The sequence below is a fragment of the Montipora capricornis genome, chromosome 10 (genome assembly GCF_036669925.1).
Source record: "Montipora capricornis isolate CH-2021 chromosome 10, ASM3666992v2, whole genome shotgun sequence".
Taxonomy (NCBI): Eukaryota; Metazoa; Cnidaria; class Anthozoa; order Scleractinia; family Acroporidae; genus Montipora; species Montipora capricornis.
The window spans coordinates 60,033,873-60,046,372 of NC_090892.1; the positions used below are offsets into that span (position 1 = coordinate 60,033,873).

A 12,500-nucleotide genomic window follows, 5' to 3' on the forward strand; every position below is an offset into this window, starting at 1 on the left:
TCAAGGAAAATCTAGCGCGCCAGATTTTCCTTGACAAGGAAAATTTGTCCACTATTCCCCATCTACACGAGCAATTTTTCCTTGTCAAGGAAAACTTGTCAAGGAAAAATTGCTCGTGTAAATGGGGCTTTACCCTTAATCAACCTTAGTGATGTGCAAAACACCGTCAGCCATCCGCGTTAAGTGAGTGTTTAAAATATCAGCAATTTTCTTGTTATCACTTACGACACTATTTATTCTCCATTATAATTATTAACAATTATTGGACGAGGTTGAGCAAAATATCGTGATTTGTCAGTGGCGAGCAGATCAGGCTCGATCGAGCAGATCAGACCAGATCACGTGGTGGGCTCTCGGCCAATGGAAAGGAAGGACAAAATACATCGAATGATAATTAACAATTATTGGATGAGGTTGAGCATGTTAGCGATAATTATCAAGGCCAAAGTTTGTGTTATCTGCCGAAGCCGAAGGCTGAGGCGGATAACACAAACTGAGGCCTTGATAATTATCGCTAACATTCAATAATTGTTTTATTATGCATATTCCTGAGCTGAGCTCCGCCATGACAAAACTGATCAAACTGCTGGTTAGTCTGTTAGGTGACGTCACTTCTGCATGCATAAAACTATTGTCTGTAGGTATGACGTCAATTCTACATATATAAAATCTATTGTTTATAGGTATGACTTAAGAGAAACAGAGCAAGCAAGAATTAGCTGCGTGCTTATAGCCAATCAAAATCGAGCTGGTGACACCAATGTATAATATTAAAATATAGTTTAACTGCTTCGTTCTGACAGAAATGGGCGGTATGTGACCCAGAATTTGCGCTCATTGTCAGGCTTCATTGACTTTCTCATAAAATATTTGCCGTGCCTCGGGCTATGTCATGTCATTGTCATATCACTGACATGTCATGTAAGGGACTAGGTCACTCTTTTATTTACAGGGCGCGTTCGAAGGCGACCGTGAAGTATGGTTTTCACTAGCGATGGAATCAAAGTCGGAGTCGTAAGAGCGCTTACGATCTAGTGAAAACCAAAAATCGGAGTCGGAAGAATCAGAACCGTTCCATTTTCTTCCGATTCCGCTTACGACTCCGTCGCTTACGATTAAATGAAAACAAGATTGTTGGAGAAGGAAGCAGAAGTGGAAGAACAAGCCAATCACACACAATACACGAGCCCAGGCTCTCGATTACTAACTGCCGCGATAAACAAACATTGTGGGCATGGACGAGAAGGTTGTGGAGACCGTAAGACTTTTTCTCGTGTTGTGCGACAAGTCTTGTAAAATTTGTAACAAGAAAAATAATAATAAGAAGAACATAAAAAAGAATACTTGGCAGGAGGTGGCCAAACAAGCTGGCCTTAAATCGGGAATCATCCGCGGTGTGTGATGAAAGAAACCATTCGTATATCATCAGTACGGGACTGATTTAAAGTTTTTTTTCTGTCTCCGCTCCGCCACTTTTGCGGCGTCGAGGGTCCAGAAAAACTCCTCTCTAAAATTAGTCCCGTATACACTACTAAACCAGTAAGTCTTGCAAAATAAGGAGAAGAAGGAGCCAAAGAAGGAAAGTCTCCTCTACGTTCACCGTGTTTTTATTTCTTCTTTTCTGGCGCCAAAATTTCCACCTTGGCCGAGCTCACTTCTCTGCATTGTGATTGGCTTGTTCTTCCGCTTCTGCTTCCGTCTTCGACAATCTATTTTTCACTGGATCTTAAGCGACGGAACCGTAAGCGAAATAGGACGGTAGTTTTCACTAAGTCACATGTGCTTATGACTGCGCTTACGACTTCAGCACGGTTTTGAGTTATTGTCCGTGTCCACCGTTTTGGCAGTGTGCCAGGATTCTAGTGTTGTTAGATCACGATAGTTGCCCTTGTCGATTACTCACGCATTAAATACCACTTATTAACCAAATCCTATCTGGTTATTTATATTTCTAAATAGGTTATTATCATGAAACAGACGCTGGTAATCGTCCTTATTGTCTTCCTGGTTTTGTCATTCATCAGTGAAAGGTAATGTACACTGATCATGTACTGTATACCCCAAATTTGAAAGTTATGTATTTGTTTACATTTATTTACCTGTTTATGAGGACAATAAAGTGTCGTTGTTGTTGTTGTTCTTGTTGAAAGGTGAGGCACGCTGAACATATCATAATTAATATTCAAAGTTGTTATGGTTTTATAAAATTCTCCGTGTGCTTACCTGAGAATTAGTTAGTTTTGCCAACTTGATAATTCAGTTCGAGGTTTCAACTAACACAATTCTTTCTCCTCCGTTTTGAAGTGATGCCTGGAGCCGCCGCAGTCGCCGTCGTGGTAAGGCAGTTTTGCACAAACGTAACTACAATGACAAAATCCATGCTATCAAGACTTCGCAAGATGACAAGGGAGGCCAGACAAAAAAGCATCGTTTTCATGACGATAAGCATAACTATGAAGATGCTAATCTACTGTAGCTAAAAAAGAGAGCATTTAGCATCACTGAATGAATCAAACCTGTGTATTCTCAGAAATATATCAGCCAAAGAAAACTCTTGATTGTGTCAGCTTAGATCGAGTAAAATAGATTACCCTAATGAATTTAAGATGGTAGTTTGTAAAGTTCTTGATTTTTTTCAGCGCAACTAGGACACCATAACAAGATGAGCCGAGATGCCGAGATCATCCCACTTCAAGGTGTCAGTCATATGAACCCCAAGTAATTTAATAGAGTGAACACGCTCAAGAAGTTTATCTCCTACAGATAAATGTATAGGACGTTCAGCCAGAGATTGGTAAGACGACATCTGAGGAGTTGAGAACAACATACACTTAGTCTTTGCAGGGTTTAGCGCCAAGTTGGAGTCCTGGGACCAGTTTATAATACCTGCAAGTGTCTCATTCATGTCCGCAGCTCTTGAGTCTAACTCCTTGACATTAGAATGGCTGTACAGTGAGGTGTCGTCCGCATACTGGACGCTTGCCATTGATGGTGGAGTGACTTCGTGTAGATCTGGTACGTATAAGTTAAAAATCATCGGTCCCAGAATGGACCCCTGTGGGACGCCATACTGAGATAACTGGTATGAGGACTTCCTATCGTCGATCTGCACGAATTGAGAGCGGCCAGATAGATAGCTCAAGAGCCACTTGAGAAAGGGTTTTGAGAAACCGAGCTTGTAGAACTTCACCATGGTCGCGCTAAAGGATATGGTGTCAAAAGCCTTCGAAAAATCGGCTAATACCATAAGCGTGACCTCTTTCCATTTCATGGCATAGCGAATATCGTCTCTAACTCCCATCAAGGCTGTAGTGGTGGAATGCCCTTTACGGAAAGCAGAGATACGATCGTGAAGAAGATGGGCGTGGTCCGCATAATTCGTCATTTGAATAGCTACAAGCTTCTCAAAAACCTTGGATAGAACAGGAAGGACTGAGATGAGCCGAAGTTGATCTTTAGAGACTGGGTTGTCAATCTTTGGGACTGGAGACACCCGAGCAATCTTCGACTGCTTTGGAAAATAATCTTTTGCAATGCAATAGTTGATGATAGATGATAGGGGTAAAAGGATAGCCTGTAAGATTCAGTGTTACATCTTATTTCCTTAGTTTTTACATGTCTACTCTTCCTAGCTGGTTTACATAGATATTCTCCTGGTTCTATAGCTACAAGGCCGTTTACAATCTTGTACAATAACAAGACGCGAGCAACAGCTTTTCTTTGCTCGAGCGTGTCCCAACCAAGTGCGTCGATCATATTAGTCACACTATCTTGAGGATGATATCGTGACAAGACCCAACGTGCCGCACGCCTCTGGACCATCTCAAGTTTATATCGGCCATTACTGTCAATACCACCTTAAGCTGAAAATTTTGTCTTTGTTTGTTCAGTGGATTAGGCACCTTGTCGTTTCTCCCAGCAGCTGCATAGACCTCCTTTTTCTCCTGGTGGTGTTCTACTCTGCTTAGTCCTTCGGTTTATCATGTCCTGCTCCCCACTCCCCTTCCCCTGGCACCTTCTTCTCTAGAGCTCTCCTCCAATTTCTATCGCGCTTTTCTGTCTGCCTGTGGCTCTTTTCCACGGCGTCGTTCCTCGTTTGTTGATAGGCCGTCGTGTCTCTTCATCATGTTTCATCTGTTTCTTGAATTCCAGCCAAACCCGTCCATTTGTCTTTACTGTCACTGAGTGCCGTTAGCTTCCCCAGTGTGTTGACACGTTTTGAGCTTGATAGCGGGCTTACCACTTGGAGGCAGCTCTTTTTTCACGTATCACGCATGGAATCCTTTATATAACTGACCGTTTGATACGTTTTGGCTATCCTGTTGACCCTCCTTGTTTTTGTGGCTTAGCCCCTTAGTGTCCTTCTTCTTGGTTTTTTTCCTGTCCCTTGGCTCAAAGTACGCTTCCACAGCTCCAATCTCCCATGTTTTCCTTCCCTGCATCCTTGGCACCCTCTCTTGTTTGTCGTCATATCTTGTTTGGCTTTAGCCCTGATTAAATTCTTTTTCTTCCTAGGATCTTTGTGTACTTGCATGTTGTTTGTAATTTTTTTTATCTGGCATGCCATGACGACTTTCGTTGTCATGGATAGGGCAGTTCGCTGCCGAATTACGTTTCATAGTCCTCTCAGCTTTTTTTGTTTTCTTTTTTTCTTTTTTTTTCAGCTTTTTATGGTCTCTTAGGCAACGGCGTTTTCTTTCTCGGTCAGTTGTGATACATGCGATGGATGATGATGCGGGTGCTGGACCTGCATCGCCTCTTGCTGCCCGTGAGGCTGATGATGGCGTCAGAGTTCTTTCTCCTGAAACCGCCTTTGGGGAGACTCCGAGTTTCGGCCGTCCAATTTAACGTGCTTCTTTGATTGCTGACTGCATTGCCGAGGGTACGGTAATGGTGCAAGGACTAGAGTAATTTCACCATTTTGGAGGAATTTCACCATTAGTGACAATTTTCCGTTTTATCAAGGCTACAACGTGAAAAGAACTGTCAACCCTCTTCCTCTTCCATTTACAAAAGCACAGGTGACAACACGGGAGAAGGGGAGGGGGAGGGGGGGGGGGGGGTTGGGACATTCCTCCAGCCGACTGTCTTTCACCTTTTCTGAGAAACGAAAGTATTGTCATGATGGTCTCCCCCGCGAAAACAATACGAATATGGTCAATTTGACACTTTGAGATTGTGTGTTAGACAAGGTCGAGAGTCTTAGTATTGAAGTGCATTTTGGGACTGTCAGTTTGGGGACGAGCTACTGTTTATGCAGTCGTTTAGTCTGCAAAGCAAAAAAACTTTCGTATATTCTTGTACGATAACGCTTAACTTCGGGTTAAAACTTTATAAATTACGTTGATTGTAAGCAAAGGTCGCATGTACAACAATCACACTGAAGTTTCAATGGATCGAATCTTTTCGTTTTCCAGACAATTTTTGCACCTTGTCAAGCGAAGCCATCGTTTTAAAATTGCGATTAAACAATATTCTGCATAGAGGTTTAGGAAGGTCATGCAGCTCCTGGTATATCGCTTTCTTGCAACTTGAGTTGTCGCTCAGCGCACGCAATGATGAAAATGCGTCCCCAAAACAGTCCCGCAATGCCTTTCAACAGGGCTCTCGATCCTGTCTCCCTGGCAACCTCAACGTGGCCAATAGAATAGATTCCGCCGCACCCTCTCAATCTTAAGTGGGCTCATTTGCTAGCTGCCTCAAGGAAAGACTCACTAAAAAGCGCAATATTCCGCTCAGTGTGCAGAAGTTTAAAAGAGGTGAGTGGGGATTCTTAATTTCCTCTTTCGCTTTTTCTCTTTTCAATTCCGCGAATCATTAGGTAAAATTTATTTCTATTAGCACTTATTAATTATCGATGCATAAACCTTCTGATTCCTTGTGACTATTGCTCTGTGATTTCAAACCTTTGTGTTTGATATCCAACAACATTTCTGTCATATGAAGATCACATTCCTGACTTAGGTGTACCAAGCGACGCGGCAAGTGAAAAAATAACGGTTGGCGGTCAAATGGATGACATTGAATTCAAGTAGTGACCGCGAATAGGCTTTGCTAAAAAAAACCTTTTTACCTTCGTGCCTTTGGTTCCGTTTACGAACACTGTAGGAATTAAGCTTTATTCTTATGCAAAACATTTTTACTGTTTCGATGAAACAATCATGTGAAAAATCATTCAAAAACAGAGACTACACCACAGTGCATGCAAGAATGAGCACGTACAAGTTTAACAAAACCGGGCCAGTAATCAGGGTCTCCAAGGATCAATGGTCAATGATCAATGGTCTCTGTAGACTTTCGAAAAGTCCTTCGTCTAGATACGCGCGGAACGAAGGACTTTTCATACTTGATTGGCGCCAATTTAGCGACCCAAAAACGGGTCGCTGAGCTAGGCCAATCAGAGTAGTCCTCGGAGACCCCAGGGGATAGAGTTGTCAATCAAAATTTGCCACACGCAGTGAAGCGTGATTTTCAAACATGCTACTAAGGCTACCAAATTACGCGACCATCAGAGGAAAATAATTGAAGAATATCTGTCTTGCATAGATCTGTTTGTGTCTTCTCCAACCGGAGCTGGGAAAAGTCTGACCTTTGAACTAGTCCCGTACGCTTTTGGTCGTTCACTTGGAGCGGGTGGCAATGCTATCGTCTTCGTAATTCTTCCACTGATTTCACTCACGAAAGATTTGGTCTCTAGCCGGTCGCTATTTAGGAGACAACACATTTAAAATCTTAAGTATAAACGGGTGTCTGGAAGCCCCGAGGCGATTCTCAACGACTATCAACACATTTTTTGTCGAATGGAACAAAAAATTTTAAAATGCATGTGTATTCATCGACGAGAGTCATTGCATCGCTAAATGGTAAGCTTAGGTTTCACTAAGATGAATCTTTTAATCCCGGTCTAGTATCGGTCTAGTACGTCTCCCACACCTGAAGCGTACCTGATCTTTCATGAGTGAAATCAACTGACTTTCTTGACGATTCGAAGCTTTCCCTTACTTGCTAATCTTTCGAATATATTAGTCTTTCGTTTCTATCAGCACAAATCACGGCACAAGTGTTGGTCCAGAAAATACCACTGGAGATCTCCTTTCCAAGCGGCGACTCGAGATTGAAAAAAAGCTTTCGTTTTATTTCATCTTTGTTTCTGATACCTTTAGCACAAAGTTAACGAATTTCCTCTTTCGATTTCATAGAAACAAACATGTTCGACTGTTTTCGTCGGATTGCGCCATTAAGTTCAGGGCTTGCGAATGACGTCATCCCTTTTTTGGCGCGACACGCAAATGAAAACTCTGCAAGCGAGACAAGTCGACCTCTCGCGACTTCGTCGCTCGCTCATTCACTTCGCGTACGAAAAATCACTTCTGGGGTTATCGTGAGGTCGACTTGTGGCAAGTCTATGGTCTCTGCAGGTCTTGACATTAGAAACTTTTATAGCATTCTAGAACTGTTCTATTTAGATGAGCTAGGGATCGTTTGATATTTTAGAACTTTAGAGATTTTAGAACCCCCAAAAGACCTTACATATTCTAGAGCTTTAGAAATCTTAGACTCACAACATGGACCATGGATATTCTAGAACTGTAGAACGTTTAGAGATTTTAAAAAGAAGCCCCAAAGCCCCTCAGTCTTTGTAAAATAACTCTAAAATAGAAGATAGCTATAGATGACGTGATAATATCAAACGATCCCTTTGGGGCTTCTAAAATCTCTAAACGTTCTACAGTTCTAGAATATTCATGGCCCATGTTGTGAGTCTAAGATTTCTAAGGCTCTACAATATGTAAGGTCTTTTGGGGGTTCTAAAATCTCTAAAATCTCTAAAGTTCTACAATATCAAACGATCCCTAGCTCTTCTAACTAGTCTCGTTCTTTCATTCAAATTTCAGCTTATATGTTACGGTTCGGTTAATCACGCTCTTTACGAGATAGTGTGATGAGTATAGCACTCGTTTACTGATTAAGCCTAAGTGCTCGTTTCAGTAATTAGGATTTTACCTTGCATTCTACGGTTCGGTTAACTACACTTTTTACCGACATCGTGTCAGGGATATAGCACTCTTTTACTGATTACTGATGAAGCCTAAGCGCTCGTTTCAGTGATTAGGCCAAGCACCTTAAGTGAGCTAAAGCTTTCCGCCGTTTTCCCAAACGAATTACAAATGGACATGAAAACTTGACTAAAAAGTGAACGGAGAAATCTGTGTATGGTTCGTTCTTTAAGCGTATCACAGGAGCAGCCGTGACCTTGCTGAGATTGAACAAATGTCGGCTAACACGAGCCGCTTAAAAACCCGTCATCTCCCCTTTAAGGTCTTTATTTAACACTGTACTCAGTATACAAGCAACAAGCAATAGCACGAATGGCAACATTGAAGAGAACATTTTTTTGGCATCAGCATTTAGTGTGTAGTTTACTACCAGAAACCACAATTATATTTCACAACATTATGAGGATCAATATCAAACAAGAATTTAGTGGCCTCGGTTGATTACAATTTCAATAAACACTTGAATTATGAGTGCTTTGGTCTATTTATGTTTCGTTGCGGTGCATGTCGAAATTCGTCATCCTTTTGTAATCCCGCACTATACTTTGATAAATTATGTTAAGGGACACCCAAGAATCCCCATAACAAAATTACACCTTAGGATTTTTAGAAGCCCCAAAGGGATCATTTTTATCTCTAGATTTCTAGACTTCCGAGACATACCCTCGGTGTTTTTTAAATGACTCAAACTCTGTTCAGTTTTTGTTTTCAACAACGTACAAAACAAATCATTCAGGAGGCGAAAACGGGCCAATTTGAAGTGATCATTTGATTTTAGAACTTAAGAACTTTTAGCGATTTTAGAAGCCCCAAAGAGTGCGTTGGATATTCTAGACCTTTAGAGATTTTAGAACCCCCAAGGGACCTAACATATTCTAGAGCTTTAGAATTTTTAGACTAACAACATGGACCATGGATATTCTAGAACTTTTAGAGATTTTAGAAGCCCCAAAAGGATCGTTTGATATTCTAGAACTTTAGAGATTTTAGAGATTTTAGAACCCCTCAAAGACCTTACATATTCTGCAGCTCTAGAAATTTTAGACTCGCAACATGGACCATAGATATTCTAGAAGTTTAGAACTTTTAGAGATTTTAGAAGCCCTCTTCTGTTTTAGCATTCTACATCGCGTACTGATTTTAGAGGTTCTTGAACCTTTTAGCTATAGATTTCTAGACTTAGAGACATGCCCTCAGTCTTTTTAAAAAAACTATAAAATAGAAGGTAGCTATAGATGAGTTCTATCTTTTAATGCACCTTTCTCTGAAGATTTGACTCGTTTATCATCATTGTCACGATAACACTTATTTGCGATTTCAACATCACGAGATGTACGTCTCTTAATCAAAGGGATCAGCGTTGGCTAAACTTCAGAATACCCCGCCACTTATTTGCATTTCATTGAATAAGAATAAGCTCTATTGTATTAAGTCTCGTTCTTCAAAAGATGCCGCATAGGGGAAACAATATTGGGTAGCTGTGGCGGGGTATTCTGAAGTTGCTCCCGTTTATAAATACATTAAAAGCTACGGAGTTGGTCCGAAAACACTTCGTTGAAGCACTCTTCTCCTAAGTGAGGTTTCTCCAACCTTGACTCTTTGTAACTTCTCTTTTAAATAATCCTTAAGCAGAGTACGCCTTTCTTTATCTACCCCATAGGCTTTGAGCTTCGCTGAAAATAGAGGGTTGTCGATATCATCAAAACCTCTTGATATGACCCGGACCGCCCATGCATGCTTGGATGATTTGTAAAGTTTTACCCTTAATCAACCTCATTGATGCGCAAAACACCGTCAGCTATCCGCGTGAAGTGAGTTTTCAAAATCTCAGCAATTTTCTTGTTATCACTTATGACACTATTTATTCCCCATTATAATAATATTGTTTAACTGCTTCGTTCTGGAGTGCAGAAGTGGGCGGTATGTGACCCAGAATTTGCGTTCAATGTCAGGCTTCATTGACTTTCTGATAAAATATTCTTTTTTCGCCTTACGCCTGAAATTCTTCTTTAGTTTGTGTCTGTGTGCAATGGCTTAATTCGCCGTGCCTCAGGCCGGTCATGGACTGCATCACTCTTTTATTTGCAGGGCGCGTTCGAAGGCGACCAAATGATGATTTTCACTAGCGATGGAATCGGAAGATTGAACAAATCATAGTTAATAGAGGGGAATGGTTATGAAACCCGACAAATTTCTTTGTTGTAGGTTTTTGTTCTATCTTTTGGCCTTGACTGTGCACAAAACACAATAGTTGTTTACTCCGTACTGAGGAACTAACCAATCAAACGTGTTGGTTACGTAATTCATGCATAGTGTATGAGCGAAAAACAAAAGATTGTCCACCGTCGTGGACCTTTCAACCTAAATCTTGGCATCTTTGTTTGCTCCTTTGATGTTTGCCGAGCTTCCAAACCATTCCCCTCTATTAAGTATGAACTAATCAATAAGACATAACTTTTTCTGTGACTCTGAGTTTCACGCTTACGCGATCATCAGACGGACTTTAAAATCAACAGACAGACTTTAATTAAAGTCTTAACTGATTAGAGTGTGATGAGAAGTGCTAGTTTTGTACCCCATATGAACCATGTGAACGTTAACCCTACTAATGGAAATGGCCCACACAAGGACGGAGAAAAACTCTGAACAGGGTTTGAATTGAACCCACGACCTTCGGGTTAGATCACCGCTGCTCTACCGACTGAGCTACAAGGTCAGACGGGAGCCGAGGCCGTGGGAACTGAAGATCTTAAAGTCATGGCAATGAACACGTACAAGTATAAGGAAGGGTTACGTTTTTACAAACGTTGGCCGTGTAGCACTTTATATTTCAACAGACTTAACTGATTAGAGTGTAATGAGAACTGCTAGTGCTGTCTGATGATCACGTAAGCGTGAAACTCAGAGTCGCAAAAAAAGTTGTCTTATTGATTAGTTCAATCTTCAGATATACTACGCTCAGCGAAACGCATCGAGCACTCTACTGCAAGGATAGACTATATCCAAGATTTAGTTTATTTATAAAAATACATCGCAGCCAAGAAGCTGAATTGCGTATTATTTACAATGAAATACATTTATGTAGATGTATATTAAAAAGGTAAATTATATATATATCAATATAACGATATAACGATAAAAAAAACACAAATTAAATTTAAAAATATTATCGATAGATAGTTAAATGATAGATAGTTTAATAGTAATAAAACATTGCAGCCATAGGCTGAACTACGAATTATTTACAGCATAGAATCAATTTAAAAGAAATAATGTTAAAACTAGTATTTATAAATTTAACCCACGTCTCCCCACTTAAAATCTATTGGCTAAAAATATGGCTGAAAGAATACTTGGTAGGAGGTGGTCAAACAAGCTGGTCTTAAACCAGGAATATGTAATGAACGAAACCAGTCGTATATCATCAGTACAGGACTGGTTAAGGCCTTTTTTCTGTCTCCGATCCAACACTTTCGCGGTGTTGCGGGTCCCGAAAAAATCCTCTCTCAAATCAGTCCCGTATACACTACGAAACCGGTAAGTCTTGCAAAATAATGAGGAGAAGAAGAAGCCATCATGTTTTTATTTCTTCTGCTTTGGTGCCAAAATTTCCACCTTGGCCTAGCTCACTTCTCTGCATTGTGACTGGCTTGTTCTTCCGCTTCTGCTTCCGTCTTCGACAATCTAATTTTCACTGGATCTTAAGCGACGAAACTGTAAGCGGAATCGGACGGTAGTTTTCACTAGGTTATATGTGCTTATGAGTGCGCTTACGACTCCGGCACGGTTTTGAGTTATTGTCCGCGTCCACCGTTTTGGCAGCGTGCCAGGATTCCAGCGTTTTTAGAACACGATAGTTGCCCTTGTCGATTACTCACGCATTAAATACCACTTATTAAACGTATCCTATCTGGTTATTTATATTTCTAAATAGGTTATCATGAAACAGACGCTGGTAATCGTCCTTGTTGTCTTCCTGGTTTTGTCATTCATCAATGAAAGGTAATGTACACTGATCATGTACTGTATACCCCAAATTTGAAAGTTATGTATTTGTTTACATTTATTTACCTGTCTTTGAAGACAATCAAGTGTCGTTGTTGTTGTTATTGTTGTTGAAAGGTGAGGCACGCTGAACATACCATACTTATGGGAAATTAATATTCAAAGTTGTTATGGTTTTATAAAATTCTGCGTGTGCTTACCTGAAGTTTAGTTAGTTTTGCCAACTTGATAATGCAGTTTGAGGATTCAACTAACACGGTTCTTTCTCCTCCGTTTTGAAGTGATGCCTGGCGCCGCCGCCGTCGTGGTACGGCAGTTTTGCACAAACGCAACCACAATGACAAAATCCATGCTATCAAGACTTCGCAAGATGACGAGGGAGACAAGACAACAAAGCATCGTTTCCATGACGATAAGCAAACCTATGAAGATGCTAAT

General features: G+C 40.8%; 1 long non-coding RNA gene across 2 annotated transcripts in view; it reads left to right on the plus strand.

Annotated features, from left to right (window-relative positions):
- Positions 1-5,675: 5,675 nt before the first annotated feature.
- Positions 5,676-12,500, plus strand: part of LOC138022070 (uncharacterized) — a 6,898-nt gene continuing 73 nt past the window's right edge. The window contains exons 1-3 of one of the 2 annotated variants that reach the window (XR_011126516.1): positions 5,676-5,759; positions 11,992-12,059; positions 12,344-12,500. The exon at positions 12,344-12,500 is cut by the window's right edge and continues 73 nt beyond it. This is a non-coding gene — a long non-coding RNA (uncharacterized lncRNA). Of the gene's footprint in view, positions 5,760-9,721; positions 9,869-11,991; positions 12,060-12,343 lie in introns of those variants that run through there. The other variant, XR_011126517.1, reaches the window with a different exon arrangement.